General features: G+C 28.4%; 1 long non-coding RNA gene across 1 annotated transcript; it reads left to right on the top strand.

Moving 5' to 3' along the window:
* The first annotated feature begins 7,168 nt into the window (after nucleotides 1–7,168).
* Nucleotides 7,169–9,200, top strand: LOC112940964 (uncharacterized). Its single transcript, XR_011214431.1, has 4 exons — nucleotides 7,169–7,269; nucleotides 7,742–7,902; nucleotides 8,085–8,137; nucleotides 8,878–9,200. It is a non-coding gene; the product is annotated as an uncharacterized lncRNA (long non-coding RNA).
* Nucleotides 9,201–17,985: the final 8,785 nt, after the last annotated feature.

Genomic DNA, 17,985 nt, shown 5'->3' with positions numbered 1-17,985 from the left:
TGGATACTTCTTTTTAATTGGTATCAAATATGAAATAGAATAGAGTTATACGTTTGTCCCCAATCTTTAAGAACTATTTGTTGTTTGTTTTCTTTCTTTGACTGCTGACTTTATTAGTAATGATAACAATCTTTTGCTTAGTGTTAACAAAAGCTAACCTCATCACTTTCTGTTATTCATTCAATCTATATAAATTATAATCTTGACAAAAATAAGCCAAACGTTCTGAATCTACAATTTTGTAGAGATTTAAAAGTCAACAATCAACGATCTTGAAATACAGTAATAACAATAATAACAATTATGCCAAAGTCTCAAACATGTAGGGTCATTTGTCTGAATCTCAACGACATTAAAAATAACAATATTATGATTTGTTGTTTAAATCAGCCTTTGCATTTGTATCACATTTAATTAATGGTTTGTGCTATTAAATTTACAGATTTTTTACTTTGTTGCTGTAGTTGTTTGTTTGCTCATGTGTTTCACTTTACTCTCAGTGTGTGGTAAGTATTACTCAACTAATACCTTATTTAATATACCTTTATTGACTTGAGACACCAGAACACTCTTTAAAGATTATATAGGCAATGATTTTTAAGGGTGATGCATTATGACCCGTGATTCATTGCTCTATGTTATCTTCATTTTTTTTCTATCTCAGAGAATGTATTCAAAATATTGTCTACTTTATTTGTTGTTTGTTTTCTTCTTTAGTTGTTGACTTTAAAATGTATTAGAAATGATGATAGCATTCTTTTAGTTGGCGTCGACAAAAGCTAACCTCATGGTTGGAGGAGAACATGCCGACATGAAGAAAAAGAATATAATATTATGCCATCAATAATTCATTATAAGAAATTAAAAGAGGTATCAAATTGTCAATATTGTAAAGCCATAAAATTTGAATATGAACCACCTGCATTTGTTGTAGCAATGATTCTGTTCAATTAACTTCACATGATATTCCAATAGAATTAAAAAATCTTTATCTGGAAAATCCCGAGCTGCCAAAATATTTTAGAACTTACAATAATTTGCTTTCACATCTCTTGGAGTAACTTATGACAAAGAATTAGCAAAAAGAAATAATGGTATTTATACTTTTCAAGTTCAAGGTTAGATGTATCATTTCATCAATGACTTAATTGCTATTGACAAAAAAAAAAGGAAAAATCCCCAATTATATTTCTTTGATAGTGAAAAGGAATTAACAAATCGAATAGCATGTTCAAATAAATTAAATGAATTTGTTGTGAGAACTCCGATGAAAATATTAAAAATTAATCCATACTCTATGATTTTAAAATCTTTAGTAGATGTTTCACAACTATCTGACTTTTATATTGCACTTAAGTGTGATTCTTGCTTAGATCAACGTATATATAACTTACCTACATTATCAGAAGTTGCAGGAATATGGGTAGAACAAGATATTACTAATTCTATTCCTTTACCACATATTCGAATCTATACAAAAAGTGATAAAAGTCAATTGGTTCATTATCATTAAGGTTATTATGATCCATTGCAATATCCATTGCTATTCCCATATGGTCAAGGTGGACGAAACTGTGGTATTAAGAAAATTAAGTGTTCTTCAATAACATCAACACAAATCTATTGCGAAAAAGAACAACTACCAAGTATAAAAAATATGTGTTCAATAGACAAATTACGTAACATGGAAGTCGAAGTTATGTTAAAAGAAAAGCATAACCGAGACAGTATTTCTTGTCTTGAATATTATTATTACAAACTTCAAATAAGAGATAATGAAAATATTGTCTTACACGCAGGAATTTTATTTTAACAATATGTAGTAGATGAATGGATAAAAATTGGAAGCCAACGATTAGACTTTGCTTCTTTTAATCAAGCTTCATTTAGGACTGATGTATTAGACAGAATTTTGGATGTTTTACGTAAAGGGGAAAGAGAATCTTCACATATACGAAAACAACGTGTACTTCCACGTAGCTTTACTGGAGGTCCAAGAGATATGCATAGACGATACATGAATGCTATTGCATTAGTGCAACGTTTAGAAAACCTGATATATTTTTAACTATAACATGCAATCCTTCTTGGTCTGAAATAGCAGAAAAACTTATATCAACCGATGAGGTACAAAATAGGCCATATCTGATTAGTAGAGTGTTTAGAGCAAAAATAGAATAATTGAAAAATTATATAATTAAAAGGCATATTTTTGGTAAAGTTGCAGAATTTATGTATACAATAGAGTTTCAGAAACGAGAACTTTCCCATGCTCATTTTCTTATCATACTAAATGAGAATTACAAATAACTAACTCCAGAAGCATATGATCGATTTGTATGTGCTGAAATACCAAATGAAAATATATATGCCTATTTATATTCACTTGTTACACAACACATGATGCATGGTCCTTGTGGTAATTTGAACCCAACAAATTCTTGTATGAAAAAAAAAAATGTTGTAAAAATAAGTATCCTAAAGAGTTGTAGAACAAACAACCAAAGGAAAGAATTCATACCCAATTTATACAAGACGAAATACAGGAAAAATTGTGAAAATTAAAGGACACTTTCTTGATAACTTATGGGTTGTTCCTTACAATCCATATTTGCTTTGTAAATTCAATTGTCATATAAATGTAGAGATTTATTCAGATATATAAAAGTTGTTAATTACATTTATAAATACATTTGTAAATGGAATGATAAAATAGAATTTCATATACAGACTAATGATGTAAACATAGAGATAAATGAAATAAAAGAATATCAATCTGCTAGGTGGTGTCACCACCTGAAGCTGCATGGAGAATATTTGCTTTTTCTATTAGTGAAATGAATCTAACTATATATCACCTACAACTACATCTTGATGGACAACACTTGTTTCCTTCAAAAGTAGCGATAACATTAGTAATATTGCAAATAATCCCATTATAAGAAAAACAATGTTAACTGATTTTTTTTAATGAATAAATCAAACAAAGAAGCTATGGACCTAAATTTATTATATCGTGAGTTTTCTGAACATTTTGTAAAGTCAAAAATAGATAAAATATGGACACGTCGTAAACGAGGTCACGCTATTGGATGTGTAGTGACATGTCATCCAACCGAGGAAGAAAGATACTGTCTAGACTATTGTTAATGAATGTAAGGGGGCCAAAATCATATGAAGATCTGCGAAGTGTAAATGGAGTACAATATAATTCATTTAGAGAAGCTGCTGAAAAACGAGAACTATTACTTTGTGATAATAATTTGGTAGAATGCATGTTTGAAGGTGCAAGTTATCAAATGACTTCCACTTTAAGACAATTATTTGCTATGTTATTGATTTATTGTAATCCAACAAATCCTAGAGAATTATGGGAGAGATTTGAAAGCCTTATTTTTGAAGATTTCAATAAAAGTTCAAATAAAAATGTAAGAGAAATACATTATAAAGTATTAAATTATATTAATGATATTCTTCATTCAATGGGTTGTGACATTAATGAATTTGAACTAATTTTAGAATATATCAAACCTTCATCAATAGCAAGAGAAGCTAAAGAAGTTCATTATGAAAGAAATATCATCGTTAGTGAGAAAGATTTATTATTAAAAAATAAATTAAACTCTGAACAAAGAAAAACTTATAATATTATTCTTGATAGAGTATTGTCAAATAAATTTGGTGCATTTTTTATTGATGGCCTTGGTGGAACGGTTAAAAGTTTTTTATATCGTGATTTATTGGCTACAGTAAGACATAAGGGATTGATAACTTTAGCAACTGCAAGTTCTGGCGTTGCAGCTTCACTTCTTCCTGGAAGTCGAACTGCTCATTCTTGATTTAAAATTCCTATTGATGTCGATGAAAATTTTACTTGCAATATTAGTAAACAAAGTTCACTGGCATCTTTAATACGAGATGCACGATTAATTGTGTGGGATAAAATTTCAATGAAGAAAAAGAAAATGGTTGAAGCATTTGACTTACTATTAAGAGATCTAATGGAAACAAATACGTTATTTGGTGCTAAAATAGTTGTTTTTAGCGGTGATTTTCGACAAACTCTTCCTGTTGTTCGTACTGGAAAAAAAGAAGATTTTATTCGCGAATGTTTATTGTATTCTGAAATATGGAATGAACTTGAAAAACTACAATTATCAAAGAATATGTGTGCAATTAAAGATCCTGAGTTTTGTGAATTTTTAATGAGAATTGGTAGAGGAAAAGAAAAAACAAATGACCATGAAAAAATTGAAATTCCTCATTCTCTCATTATTCCTTTTACTTCTGAAAAAGAATCTCTAAATCTTCGATTTAAAAATACTTATCCCGATTTATACAAATGTTGTACAAAAACTTCGTTTGTTACTTCTGGTGCTATTCTAAAAATTAAAAATGATTTTGTTGATTATATAAAAGACATGTTGATCTCTCAATTTTCAAACATTGAAAAAGTATATTTTGCTATAGATGAAACTATTGATCCAAAGGATCAAAGTGAATACGAAGATTTCTTACACACTTTAAATCCTACTAGTTTACCTCCATACAAATTAACTTTAAAGAAGAATTCTGATTATGTTAATAAGAAATTTAAATCGCTGTGAAGGTTTATGCAATGGGACACGCTTAATATGTAATGATTTTAAACCTCATGTAATCAGTGCAATAATATCTAGCGGTGATTTTAAAAATACTCATGTATTTATTTCACGAATACTACTCATGACTTCAAAAGATGAAAAATTGTCACTTTCTTTTAAAAGAACGCATTTTGCTGTACGATGATGTTTTGTCATGACTATAAATAAAGCTCAAGGACAAACATTAGATTTTGTTGGTTTATATTTACGCGAACCTGTCTTCTCTCATGGACAATTGCATGTTGCTTATAAAGAGCTACAAGTTCCGAAAATGTCAAAGTATTAATTAGACCACCTATAATTGACGAGAATGACGATCATTACACATATAATGTTGTCTATAATGAAATCATTGAAAAAGCCTTTTCTTCATCTTTGCGTTATAATTTGCAATAGTAAATCTTATATACAACTTACATACCCTATATGTATATTTTTAACGTATTTATATTATTATTAATATTGCTTTGATTATACATTTGTCTTTAGCTTATTCTTTTATAATGTATTTTAATTGCAGATATATTACAACATGGAGGAAAGATATACCATCAATATGATCACTCCAGATACTAAAAATTGGACATGTAAAGTCCAAGTTGTTGATAAAATCGACCAAGGGACAACAAAGATAAAATCGCAAAATATCAAGTCTTAATTCTGCAAGATGAAGAGGTATTTATTTTTAATAAAATATATTATTGATTTTAAAGCTTGACTTTAATTGATTTAATTAAGTAATCCATCATTTCATATTTTTACTTTAATAATATAAAATAATGATAAGATAACTTTAAATTTTACACAAGTATCAAACTTTTAACAAATTCTTTATAGGAGAATCAAATTCAGGCCGCCATTTTCAGTATTGATATAACATATTTTGAAAAAGAATTTGTTCCTTTCAAGACTTACTTGGTATCTGTTGCATATGTGAAAGTCCCACCTCTTAGATACGAAAACTCACTTAACAAATTCATTTGGACACTCGACAAAAACACCATTGTTGAACTAATTGAAGAGGTCAAACCTCCAGAGGATCCATAACCACCACCAACACGACCGGCTATTGTCAAATTTGACACTTTTGAGTATCAACCCAAAAAAAATGAATTTGACATTTATAAATTTATTGAATTATTTTTACTATTATTCACATAAAATCTAATTGTTATTATAATAGAATATTTCTCATGATCTAGTCATTGTTTTTCTATTTTTGTTTAATGCAAGATATACTTGCCAATGTCATTAATGACAGTCCTTCAACAAAGACAACAACTGGAAAGCGACTTCAAGAGTTCATTGTCATGGACAAGCTGTAAGTATATATATAGAATATCACTCTTGTCATTTATCTTTGTATCTTATTACTTGTTTTCAAAGAAATGTTCTTTTTGGTTAAGAGAGTTCTCTTTTTTCTTTTTGTTTTTCATAGTTGATATATTTGTATTTAATAAAGATATTATATATCTTACAAATTTCAGTAACTTTGTTTTGTAATCGTCTTCTCCAAATGGGTAATCTCGATTTTTGAGATTTTACCTGTAGTTTTAGCAGTGTTCTTTGTTTTTAGCTAAGATTGTCTTTTTTCTTCTTTTTAGTTTTTATTTATTATTTATTTGTGCATCTTCCCCTCTCTTTTGTTAATGAAGTAATGTCATTGTATACCTTGTTTCTTTGAGTCATTGTGAAGTAAAGATTTAGTTTTTATAAGCATTGATTTTCTTCCTGGTTTGTTTCTCTCCTTTTTATTTTAGATAAATTCACTCTCCAATATTGTGGATATAGTCTGTTAAAGAGGAATATACTCATTGCTCTGTTTGATTTGTTTCCCTTGGTAGTATGATTTACTCTTATTTCTTAAAGATCAAGATTGAATTTTGATCAACAGCTAATGACATTTAAGTTTATTGAGGTTCCTTGTTCATGTTCTCTTTAGAAGCCCCAATCAGTGAGATTAAGTATCTGTTAATCTCAATTTTCAATAACTTTAAATTTCTCTAAAGTACACTTATCTTAATTTGGTTAATTTTATCACAAAAAATTCATATTAGATTAACTATCAGTATATATTGGCCATCACTTTGAATATCTGTAATACTTTCATAGATTAAAAAGTTCATCAATTTCATTGTTCAACCAGATTGTTTCTTTGTTTGTGCATCTTTTTTTTTTGACTTTTATATCACAAAAATGCTACTATTTGTTGATAATAATCTAATTTGATTTTTATAATTTATAATATACTATTGTTTTAACAATATCACATATCTTCTCTAACTTTATTTTATTGTTTAATAACGTCCTGCGAAACATATGCAGGAAAAAACCAACAAATCTGACACTTTTGGAGGATTTTATTGATCATGAGGGAGTTAAACTTTTCAATCAACTTCATGATTACCCGATTATTCATGCTAGGAGAATTGCGAAATCATCCCTAGGTAAAACTGCAAATAATTTTATTTTTCTTGTTTTGAAAATTATATGACATGATGAAACTAAAATCACATATTCAAATGCACGTAGGAACATCGAATATATTCATTGATTTGACGAGCAAATTCAATAAACCGATTGAAATCAATCCTCCATATCCACAGGCTACTGAGTTAAGGACATGGTAATATATATTTTTATCTAATGCATCGAACTTACAGAGTATTTTGACATATAAAATACATCTTTATTCTTATGATTAAAAAGTTTTAAAATTCTACTTTTATTTCTTTTTTTCATAATCTTTCTACGAGACATATATAATAAAATGAAGATCGTGGAATTCTTATTTATTTTTGATAAATGTATGTACCGTATACTTGTTTGCAATTCTTTTTAGAATTTTCAAAATGATACAAGTTTTTTCAATAAGTAAACATTAATAAATTTTCATAATTTTACTTGTATATATGATTAAAACAATTGAAGCAAAGGTACTTTTTTATAAGATGAAAAGTACAACTCCAACAGGCTCTATTATTTTAATTCCATTTGAGGATGACATTATATGTGGCTAACATCCAAGAACAACCTCCGGTTTATTTTGAAATTTTTTATTTACAAGTGAATAATATTTGGTATTATTGAATTTGAAGGAACAAATATTTAATATAGAGGCTGAATTGTGTCTTGAAAGTAAGGATCAACTCTTTAGTTTGTTAGCATGCTCAAATTGTAAGCAATTATTCACAAGATATAATGTGCGAAGGGAAATCTACTGCACAAGTTGTCACCGATCCACACATCTTATTCTTAGGTATGTTTGCTCTTCTACAAAATTAAAATTATTAATAACTAATTATATTCAAACAAATAAATGTCTTAACTGACCATTAATTTTAATTTTTTTCATTAATTATCAAAACAGGTGTCAATTTGAAGTTACTGTTAAGGACAATAACGGTTTTGCAATAACTATTGTTTCAAATGAAATTGCAGAGAAAATGTTGCACCTCACTTCCGAAGAAATTTATGAAACTTGCTTCGATAAGGTATATATTTTTTTTTCTCACCAAATAATAACAAAGAACTTGTAGTGAATTTATATTTTCATTGTTTCTTGTTTCTTCTCTTGAATATAAGGTTCAAGTATCGATTCTGAACTATAAAAAAAAGATATCTTCAATAATATACTATCTAACTTCTAAGAGTTTCAAACTAATGTACATATGATCATGTGAACATATGAGTTCCTTAACTTGAAAAGGATATTGTATCTCTACAAGCTTAGAACTCTAGCATGACAAAATTTGTAATAAAGAACTTTTTTCATACAAAATTTCATATCTTAAGTTCATGTTTATTTTCTGAGCATTCATATTGCACTTTTTGTTGTCGAATTTACAATCAACTTTCTTTATAAAAATATTATCATTGTATATATATTTTTAGGCTTTTATTCATTTTTACAAGTTTTGACAAGTTTTTTCTGTTGGCTGAGAACTTTGTGCAAAATGTTATGCACCTACCACAATAGACATGATCTTTTTTAGAACTATAATTACATGTTAACTCTAATTAGTCGAAAGACCTTCAATATTGAATTTGAGTTCAGATGTAAATACATAAACATAGAGATATTTGTTTTCCTTTAAAATATATTTAATATTAATTTTTTTGGGTAATTCTCTTTTCTTTCTTCATCAACTTTTCTTTTGATTTGAGAATTCATGATCAATGCATATCTTATTATTGTTGAATTTGTTATCATTAATCAAATATTTTTTACCAGAAAGGAACATCATCGCTGCAAAATGTGGAAGATCAACTGAATGGAAAGATATTTAACATTCATATGAAAAGGTTATTCACAAAAAAATTGGATGCAAAATTATCCATTTTGTCTTACCTGGAGAAAGAAGATATCGTTCATAACCAATGACATCTACTTCAGTCAATGTTACAGAAGGAAAAAAACGCACAATTGAACATATTAATTCAAGGGAAAAAGAATATCCAAGCATCGCAAATAAATTTAATCCTCCCATGAAAAAAAATTAAAAGGTATATAAATTATTTTGTACATTGTTTAAAACTTTATCTTTACAATTGACTAATAGTAATAGGATTTACTTATCTTTGTATTTATTTTCTTTGAATTCAATTCCGTCTCTAGGCAGATTATTTTTTATTATTTCAAATTTCAGTTGAAACACTTTTGTTGTGGTTGTCGAAGCAATCAATTTTTGCACTTTTTTGCTGCTGCCATTGAATGCCAAATTTTGCAAGCTTGTGATGTTACTATGTGGATGTCTTATGTTCCTGTTCTTTGATGGAAACTGAAAATATTCTCCTATGATAGCAGGTTAGTTAAAAGTAATTTTTTACAAGTATTACATTAATCAACATAAAAATACTTTCTTTTTGTTTTTATAGTTATTCCTATCGTTGAAGACTATTGTGTTCATTTTTAGGTCCTAAAAAGTGGTGTAACTTTCCTCTATTGATTTTGTCAGAATAACCACCTTAAATTTATAGAATCAAAAATTACAATACGAAATAACATTTAGTAATTAAAAGCTTATGAAATCAAACCTTTTTAGTAAAACTTATCTAGAAAGAAATGATGAGAATAATCTTTCTACAATATGCAAAGCTCCAAAAAGCTTTATTCTAACTTCAGATGACACTTAGTACTATATAATATGTACCCTGCACAAGTTATGTCATTTTATATTTGGCTTATCATGACCCTATAAAATTGATACAAACTCTGGAATAGGCTTTGATCAAACACTATTACTGGTATGTTACTTTTCAAAAATATAGTAACTCTGCTGATACTTTTACTTTATTCATCACATTTTATTTGTACAGCATACTATTTCTTTCTTTGTCAATAAGGGTGAAAATTTGGGTTGTGTTATTCTGTTTCCACCTCTTCATGATTTATCGGAACTTGAGATTTTTAATATCGTCATCATATGTCCATTTACTGTCTGGTGAAGATCTAAGTTGAAACTCTTAAATTAAATTTCTCCAAGACAAGTTTATAGGTAAATATTAAAGTTATTTCATAAATTTTTTGTCCAGATTGATTAATCCTTTAACATTACTGTCACAATCATGAATCAATTTCTTTATAAATAATGATCCTTTAGTCTTATACATATAAAATATTTTGAGTTGTATCTTATGGATTACCAAGATTTTCTTAATCTTTGATGAGGATTGTCATTTTTACACCTATTGAGCTTTGTTCAACTTTGTTTGGTCATATTGTCACTTTGCTTTCTTGTCTGTTTTTGCAATCTTTTACTATAAAAATAATATTAATCTTTAACTAAGATCTCATTTAATACATTTGTAATTGATACTTTATATTCCAAACATTTGGCTTTCTTATTTTCCCACTAATTCTCTATTCTATTCCAATACGAAAAAATGTAGTGTTTATGCTATTCTGGTTGACATTATCTTGCTAAATGATCTATTTATGAGAGAGTGAAAAAAAAATTAACATACTTCTGTTCATATTGGTGTCATTATATAAAATGACTTATGTCAATCGTGAAATAGGGCTTCAAAGATGAGACTTAGTTGAAGCTTAATGTTTCCACATTTTTTTCATTCTACGTTGTATAAGTTATATGATGTGATTCTATAGTGGCAGGTGATTTTGATCAAAGATGATCCAGAAGATCCAAGCATGAAAGATGCATCTGTTTTTGTCTAATTTTATACAATATGTAAATGTATGCAATTAGCATTCCCACATGTGGAAATGTTAAATTATGTAAGTATCTCACTTCGACATTCAGTAGTATGACATTCACATGAATATATTATGAACAAATATGGAAGCTATAATGTGTTCGAATTACTATTTTTTCTCAATTGAAAGCATGTCTGCAAGCCCGGAGCAGTATTATGCATACGAATTCAGCAACTCCTAAATGCTAGTTGCTAATTTGTTAATATTCAACTACTCTCGATGTTCAGTTTCTTCATACTGTCAATTTGCTTGATAAACAGTGCATTTGTTTTGTGAACAAAATGCTATTTAACCATGTAATGTTGTGAAGTATGCTAATAGTTCAATACAAAACATTCATCTAATTTTGTGAAGTATGCTAATAGTCCAATACAAAACAGCCAAGGAGAGCTGATACCTGCACTTTGATATATATTGTCCTTAATTCAAAGACAAAATTATCATTTTTATATCCTATTGTTTCAAATCAAAATGTACAAGGGAAGTGACCACAATGTTTTATGCCTAACATGTATTTGTATGTATATAAATAATTCCCAATTGATGTTTTAATATTGAAGGGGATTTTCACCTTGCTTAAGAAATCTTGGTGAAATGTTTTGTCTCGATATCGTAGGTAAATCAAACAAAAGTAAACGAGGAGACTCGACTGATAACGCATTGTAAAATAAAGCATGTGTCGTAAAATTAAAAGATAATAAATGTATAAAATATTAAAATATTAAACGTTGGGCCCGTGCTTAACACGGACAACGCTCATCTAGTCAATTAAGAAAGATAATAAATAATTCTAGAAATCTCTTTATATATATATATATATATATATATATATATATATATATATATATATATATATATATATAAAGTGAATAATGATCATGGGCAAAAATGTAATTTCACACTAACAAAAATCTATCAATAATGATTACAAGAATATTTAATATTTTAGAAACATATTAAGTTATTGTTATTACCATTAACTTATTTTGTCATTACTTTACTTCCTTTTCTTTTATGAGTTATTGTGATATCTATTTTATTATTAATATATTTTACTATTACTCTATTTTACTTTAGTTTAATTCTTAATATTTTTTCTATTCATTATGCTATAAAAATGCCTACTTTTTATATAAAACTTTATCATGAATTAATTATTTCCATCTTTATTTTGGTTCTAATTAATATACTTGTAAATAACGAAGTGTGATAAAATTAATAATAAATATTAGATTGAAATCGAAGAAAAAAGATGCTAAAAGTAATTTTACAAATAAAAATGAATAGGATGATATATTTATATTAAATACGACCAAGAATAAAAATGTAATTTCATCCTAACAAAAATCTTTCTAGAATAACTAATTCTAGAAACATCTTTATATATATAAAGTGAATGGTGATCAAAGGTAAAACAAATGTAATTTCATTCAAATAAAAATCTACCAAGAATGATGACAAGAAATTTGAATTTTTCTAGAAACATCTTTAGTTATTATTATTAGTATTACTTTATATTTGTTATTTCTCCATTTTTTATGAATTTGCGATATCTATTTATTATATGAAAGTAAATAAAGTATGATAACAATTAGCTCTTAATAATTATATATCAAGTATAATATTAGGTGGAATCAATAAAAAATAAAATTAAAATTTATATTTATAGTTAAATTTTGTGTATTAAAATATTTTTAAATTATATAATGTTAAACATGTTATATAAAAAAAATTAAAATTCAGAAGTTATTTTTTTGAGATGAAATAAAAAAATAAGTTCATATAAATCGAAAAGGAGGAATAATATATTAAAATTGAAATATATATGTGTTATTATTAAAATGAGCTTTCATATATTTTTTTTGAAAAATTCTTTTGGTTTCCTTCTATTAATTTGTACATATATATGGTGTTTTAAAGCATTGAATATTTTAATATAAAAATATAATAATTTGAAAACTTTAATTCTTCGTTTTAATTTTTATTTTGGTACACATTTAAAAATTACATAAAAAAGCCTAAAATCTCAATGTAAAAATTTAAGATATTTTTAGAAAAATATAGTTAAAAATCATAATGAAATATGATTGATTCCCATATATTTAACGGAAAAAAGAAAATTGCATATATTGTTTGAAAACGACGTAAGAACTATAAAGTGCTACGAATCATAGTAAAATGACAACTAAAAATATACGACAATCATATAAGAAATTTCGTTGACTATCCTAAAATCACTTGTATCATATAAATAAGTAACATATATTATTTTAAAATTGACATAAAAAGTACATAAATTAACAATTAAAAAATATTTTAAAAAAAATACATATAACAAATTTAGTTCACTTTTTCAAATTTATTTGTGTCACATAAATTGAAAGAAAAAACTAACATACGTTGGACCCGCATTAACACGGAAACCTAATATCTAGTATATATATAGAAAGGACGGCCAAGGGAAAAATGATAAATTTAACCTGGCATGACACTCACTCCATAATTCTAGAATCCTCTATCTTCCTCATTAGCACAAAATAAGTTCCAAATTTTCAAATCACTCTGAATAGAAGAATCGAGTTCTTCCATCTCTCTTCCTCCAAACCCCAACAACAATGAATCATGTTAGGTTATTAACATTTTAATATTAATATTTAACATATTAAATTGCTTTATTTTGGAGTTATAAGAAAATATTGGAACGAATAAATTTTACATCATTCATTAGCATTGGTTGTCCATCACTTTATTTCATTCGTAATACCTCCATTACTCTTTGTAACCTATGTAACTCCTATTGTAACCTATGTAACCTATGAAACTCCTAAGACCATTATCTTCACTATTTACTACCTCTATTATTTTCCTATTCATTGCTAGGAAGACTTCTTGTAGTATAAATAGTGGTGGTCTTCATTTGGTTTGAATACACAAAACATAAGAGAAAACATAAAGTGAAAGAGTTAGTCTAAAAGAGAGTTCTTACTAGTTGAAGGGAGATGTTCTTTTTTGTGGAGCTTTGGACTCAACTCTTATCCAGAGTTGTTGAGTTATACTTTGTGAAGGTTGTTGTATCCTGGAGGGGACAAGTCAAAGAGGACTACTGCTGGACCGGTGATAACATTTGCTGCAGTGGGCTTGAATCTCCTTAAAGAGAGCGAGATATCCGCGCCTCGGCCTGAAGAGATTAATTTCTTCATTTTATTTTTCAATTGTAATCTTGTAATTTTATTATCTTGTAAGTTTTTCACTTACAATTTTAAGGAGATTCAAAGATGACTACAATTGAAAAAACCGCGGATGTCAAGATGGGAGATCTTAACAAGCCATTTCGGTTCAATGGTAATCATTTCAAGAGATGGAAGGGTAAAATACTTTTCTACTTAAGTCTACTCAATGTTTCTTATGTATTAACCGAGAAGAATCCAAATAAAGAAGACATCACCACTATGAATGATGATGAAACTATTTCTCATCTAGAGAAAGTGGAAAATTACGATGGTGATTCCTGTAAGTGTCGGTGTTATCTTCTTAATTGGCTATCTGATAATTTTTATGATTATTATGATAGAACTTACTCTAGTGCAAAGAAAATTTGGAAGGCATTGCATAGTAAGTATGACACCGAAGAGGCTGGAGCGAAAAAATATGCAGTTAGTAGATTTTTCGTTTCCAAATGGTGGACAACAAATCAGTGGTAGATCAAGCTCAAGACTTCATCATGATTGTTGGAGAGCTTAGGTCCGAAGAGGTTAAAATTGGAGATAACCTTATTGTTTGTGGCATAGTTGATAAACTTCCACCTTCTTGGAAGGAATTTCAAAAAACTATGCCCCACAAACAAAAGGAAACCTCTCTTGAAACCTTGATAATGAAAATCCGAATAGAAGAAGAAGCAAGAGGCCAAGATGCACTTTTACAAACAGAAGAGAACAATATCACATCGAAGGTAAATTTAATTACTTCGAATAATGCTACTTCTGAAACTCACAAAAACACTTCTTTAAAGCTTAAGAAGAAAAAATTTAAGAAAAATAATGGTAGATCTCCCAAGAAAAATAATGGTGAAAATCACCAAGCACAAAATCAATAAGTTCAAGAAAAGGGACCATGCTTTATTTGTGGCAAGAGTGGGCATATTGCTCGATTTTGCAGATTCCGGAAACGTGGTCCTAACCCTCAGGAAAACGTTACCGAAGAACCTTTTGTGGCGGTGATTACCGACATAAACATGATTGAGAATGTTGATGGATGGTGGGCTGATTCTGGTGCAAGTCGTCATGTCTGTTATGACAAAGACTGATTTAAAAAATATACTCATTTTGACGAGCCCAAAACCATCATGCTTGGTGATGCTCACACTACTCAAGTGCTTGGAAAGGGAGATGTTGAATTGTGTTTTACTTCTGGAAAGATATTAACATTGAAAGATGTACTTTATACTCCTTCTATGAGAAAAAATTTGATGTCTAGTTTTCTTCTTAATAAAGCAGGCTTTAAACAGATTATTGAATCTGATCAATATGTAATAGTGAAGAAAGGTATTTTTGTGGGGAAGGGGTATGCATGTGATGGGATGTTTAAGTTGAATGTTGAAATGAATACAACTTCTACTTCTGTTTATATGCTTTCTTCTACTAATTTTCGGCATGCTCGTTTGTGTCATATTAATGATCGTTATGTTGGAATCATGAGTAGTTTAGTATTAATCTCAATGGTTAAAAAGAATTTTGAAAAGTGTGAGGCTTGTAGTAAAGCCAAGATCACTAAAAGGCCTCATTTTCAAGTTGAAAGAAAAACTGATTTGTTAGAATTAGTTCATACTGATGTTTGTGAACTTGGTGGAATTCTAACTCGTGGAGGTAATAGATATTTTATCACTTTCATTGATGATTTTTGTAAGTTTACATATGTTTACTTGATGAAAAATAAGAGTGATGCTTTTGAAAATTTCAAAACTTATCTCAATGAGGTTGAAAATAAGTTTGAAAGAAAAATAAAAAGAATTACAAGTGATAGAGCCTGTGAATATAAATCAAATGAGTTTAATTCTTTTGTTATATCATTGGGAATAATTCATGAAAATTGTCCTCCTTCCTCTCCTTCTTTTAATGGAGTAGCAGAAAGGAAAAACAGAACTTTGGTTGAATTGACTAATGTCATGCTAATTGAGTCACATGCACCTTTAAATTTTTGGGTGAAGCTGTCTTAACTGCTTGTTATGTGTTGAATCGTGTGCCTCATAAAAAGTCTAATTGACACCTTTTGAATTGTGAAAAGGTAACAAGCCAAGTTTGAGATATCTAAGAGTTTGGGGTTGTCTAGCCTTTGTGAGGCTAATGGATCCCAATATTACAAAGTTGGGTAAGAAAGTTACTACTTATGCTTTTCTTGGTTATGCTTCAAATAGTACAACCTATAGATTTTTTAATCTTGAAGATAATATTGTAATAGAATTTGGTGATGCTATTTTTCATGAAAAAAAATTTCCTTTTGATACTAAAAATAGTGGGGGTCAAAGGACTGAACTAAATATTTTGTCACTATCTAGTTCTTCTACTTCAACTTTGAAAAAATAAAGAAGTTGTTGATTTTGATTTAAGAAGAAGTAAAATAGCTAGAGTAGAAAAAGATTTTGGTCCTGATTTTTATGTTTTTAATGTTGAAAATGACCCTCTAACTTTGAAAGAAGCATTATCTTCACATGATTCTATTTATTGGAAAGAGTCTGTAAATAATGAAATGGAATCTCTAATTTCTAATAAAACTTGGAAGTTAGTTTATTTACCATCGGGTTGTAAAACAATTGGTTGCAAATGGGTCTTAAGGAAAAAGTTGAAACCGGATGGTTCTATTAATAAATACAAGGCTAGGCTAGTTGCAAAAGGTTTTAAACAACTAGAAGGCCTAGAATTTTTTGATACTTTTTCTACGGTAACAAGAATTACATCCATTAGACTTTTAGTTGCTATTGCTGCAATTTTTTGATTTGCAAATTTTTCAAATGGATGTAAAAAGTGCTTTTCTAAATGGAGACCTAAATGAAGAAATTTTTATGGATCAACCCGAGTGTTTTGTTGAAGCAGGGCAAGAAAGCAAAGTATGTAAACTTACTAAATCCCTTTATGGCTTGAATCAGGCACCAAAGCAATGACATGAAAAGTTTGATTCCTGCATGATTGAAAATGGTTTTAAAACAAATGAGTGTGATAAGTGCATATATCATAAGTCTTGGAATAATTCACATGTGATCATTTGCCTATATGTTGATGATTTGTTGATATTTGGCTCTAATATGAATGTTATTGATGAAGCTAAAAATGTTCTTAGAAGCCATTTTGATATGAAAGATCTTGGTGAGGCAAATTTTATTCTTGGAATAAAAATAAAAAGAACATGTGAGGGGATTTTCCTTGACCAGTCACATTATGTTGAGAAAATTTTGAAAAAAAATAACTTTCATGATTGCAAGCATGTTGCTACTCTTTTTGATTCAAGTATTCACTTATTTCCTGTTGAAAGTGAAAATGATGTAATAAATCAAAAGAAATATGCTAGTATAACCGAAAGTTTGAGATATGTGACTGATTGCACTAGGCCTGATATTACATATGCAATAGGAGTACTTGACAAGTTTACAAGCAAGCCAGGTAATGAACATTGGAATGTTATAACAAGAGTTATGAGATATTTAATTGGAACAAAAAAATGTGGTTTATTCTATAAAAAAATCTTGCTATACTTGAAGGCTTTTGTGATGCGGATTGAAACACTTTGTCAGGTGATTCCTGTTCTACCACTGGTTATGTCTTTACTTTAGGTGGTGGTGCTGTTTGTTGGAGATCAAAAAAGAAAACTATAATTGCTAACTCTACCATGGAGGCTGAACTAATTGCTTTAGCTTCAGCTAGTGAGGAAGCGAATTGGTTAAGAGATTTATTGTTTCAAATTCCTTATTTTGAAAAACCAATTCCTCCTATTTTAATTCATTGTGATAGCACCGCTGCAATTGGTAGAGTTCAAAATCGTTATTACAACGGTAAATCCAGACCTATAATATAAGGAGGAAACACAATAAGTAAGATCGTATTTGACAAATGGTACCATTAATGTTGATTATGTCAA

The sequence above is a fragment of the Solanum lycopersicum genome, chromosome 2, assembly GCF_036512215.1.
Source record: "Solanum lycopersicum chromosome 2, SLM_r2.1".
Taxonomy (NCBI): Eukaryota; Viridiplantae; Streptophyta; class Magnoliopsida; order Solanales; family Solanaceae; genus Solanum; species Solanum lycopersicum.
The sequence above is the reverse complement of the archived record's forward strand: the minus strand, read 5'-3'. Positions and strand labels throughout refer to the sequence as shown.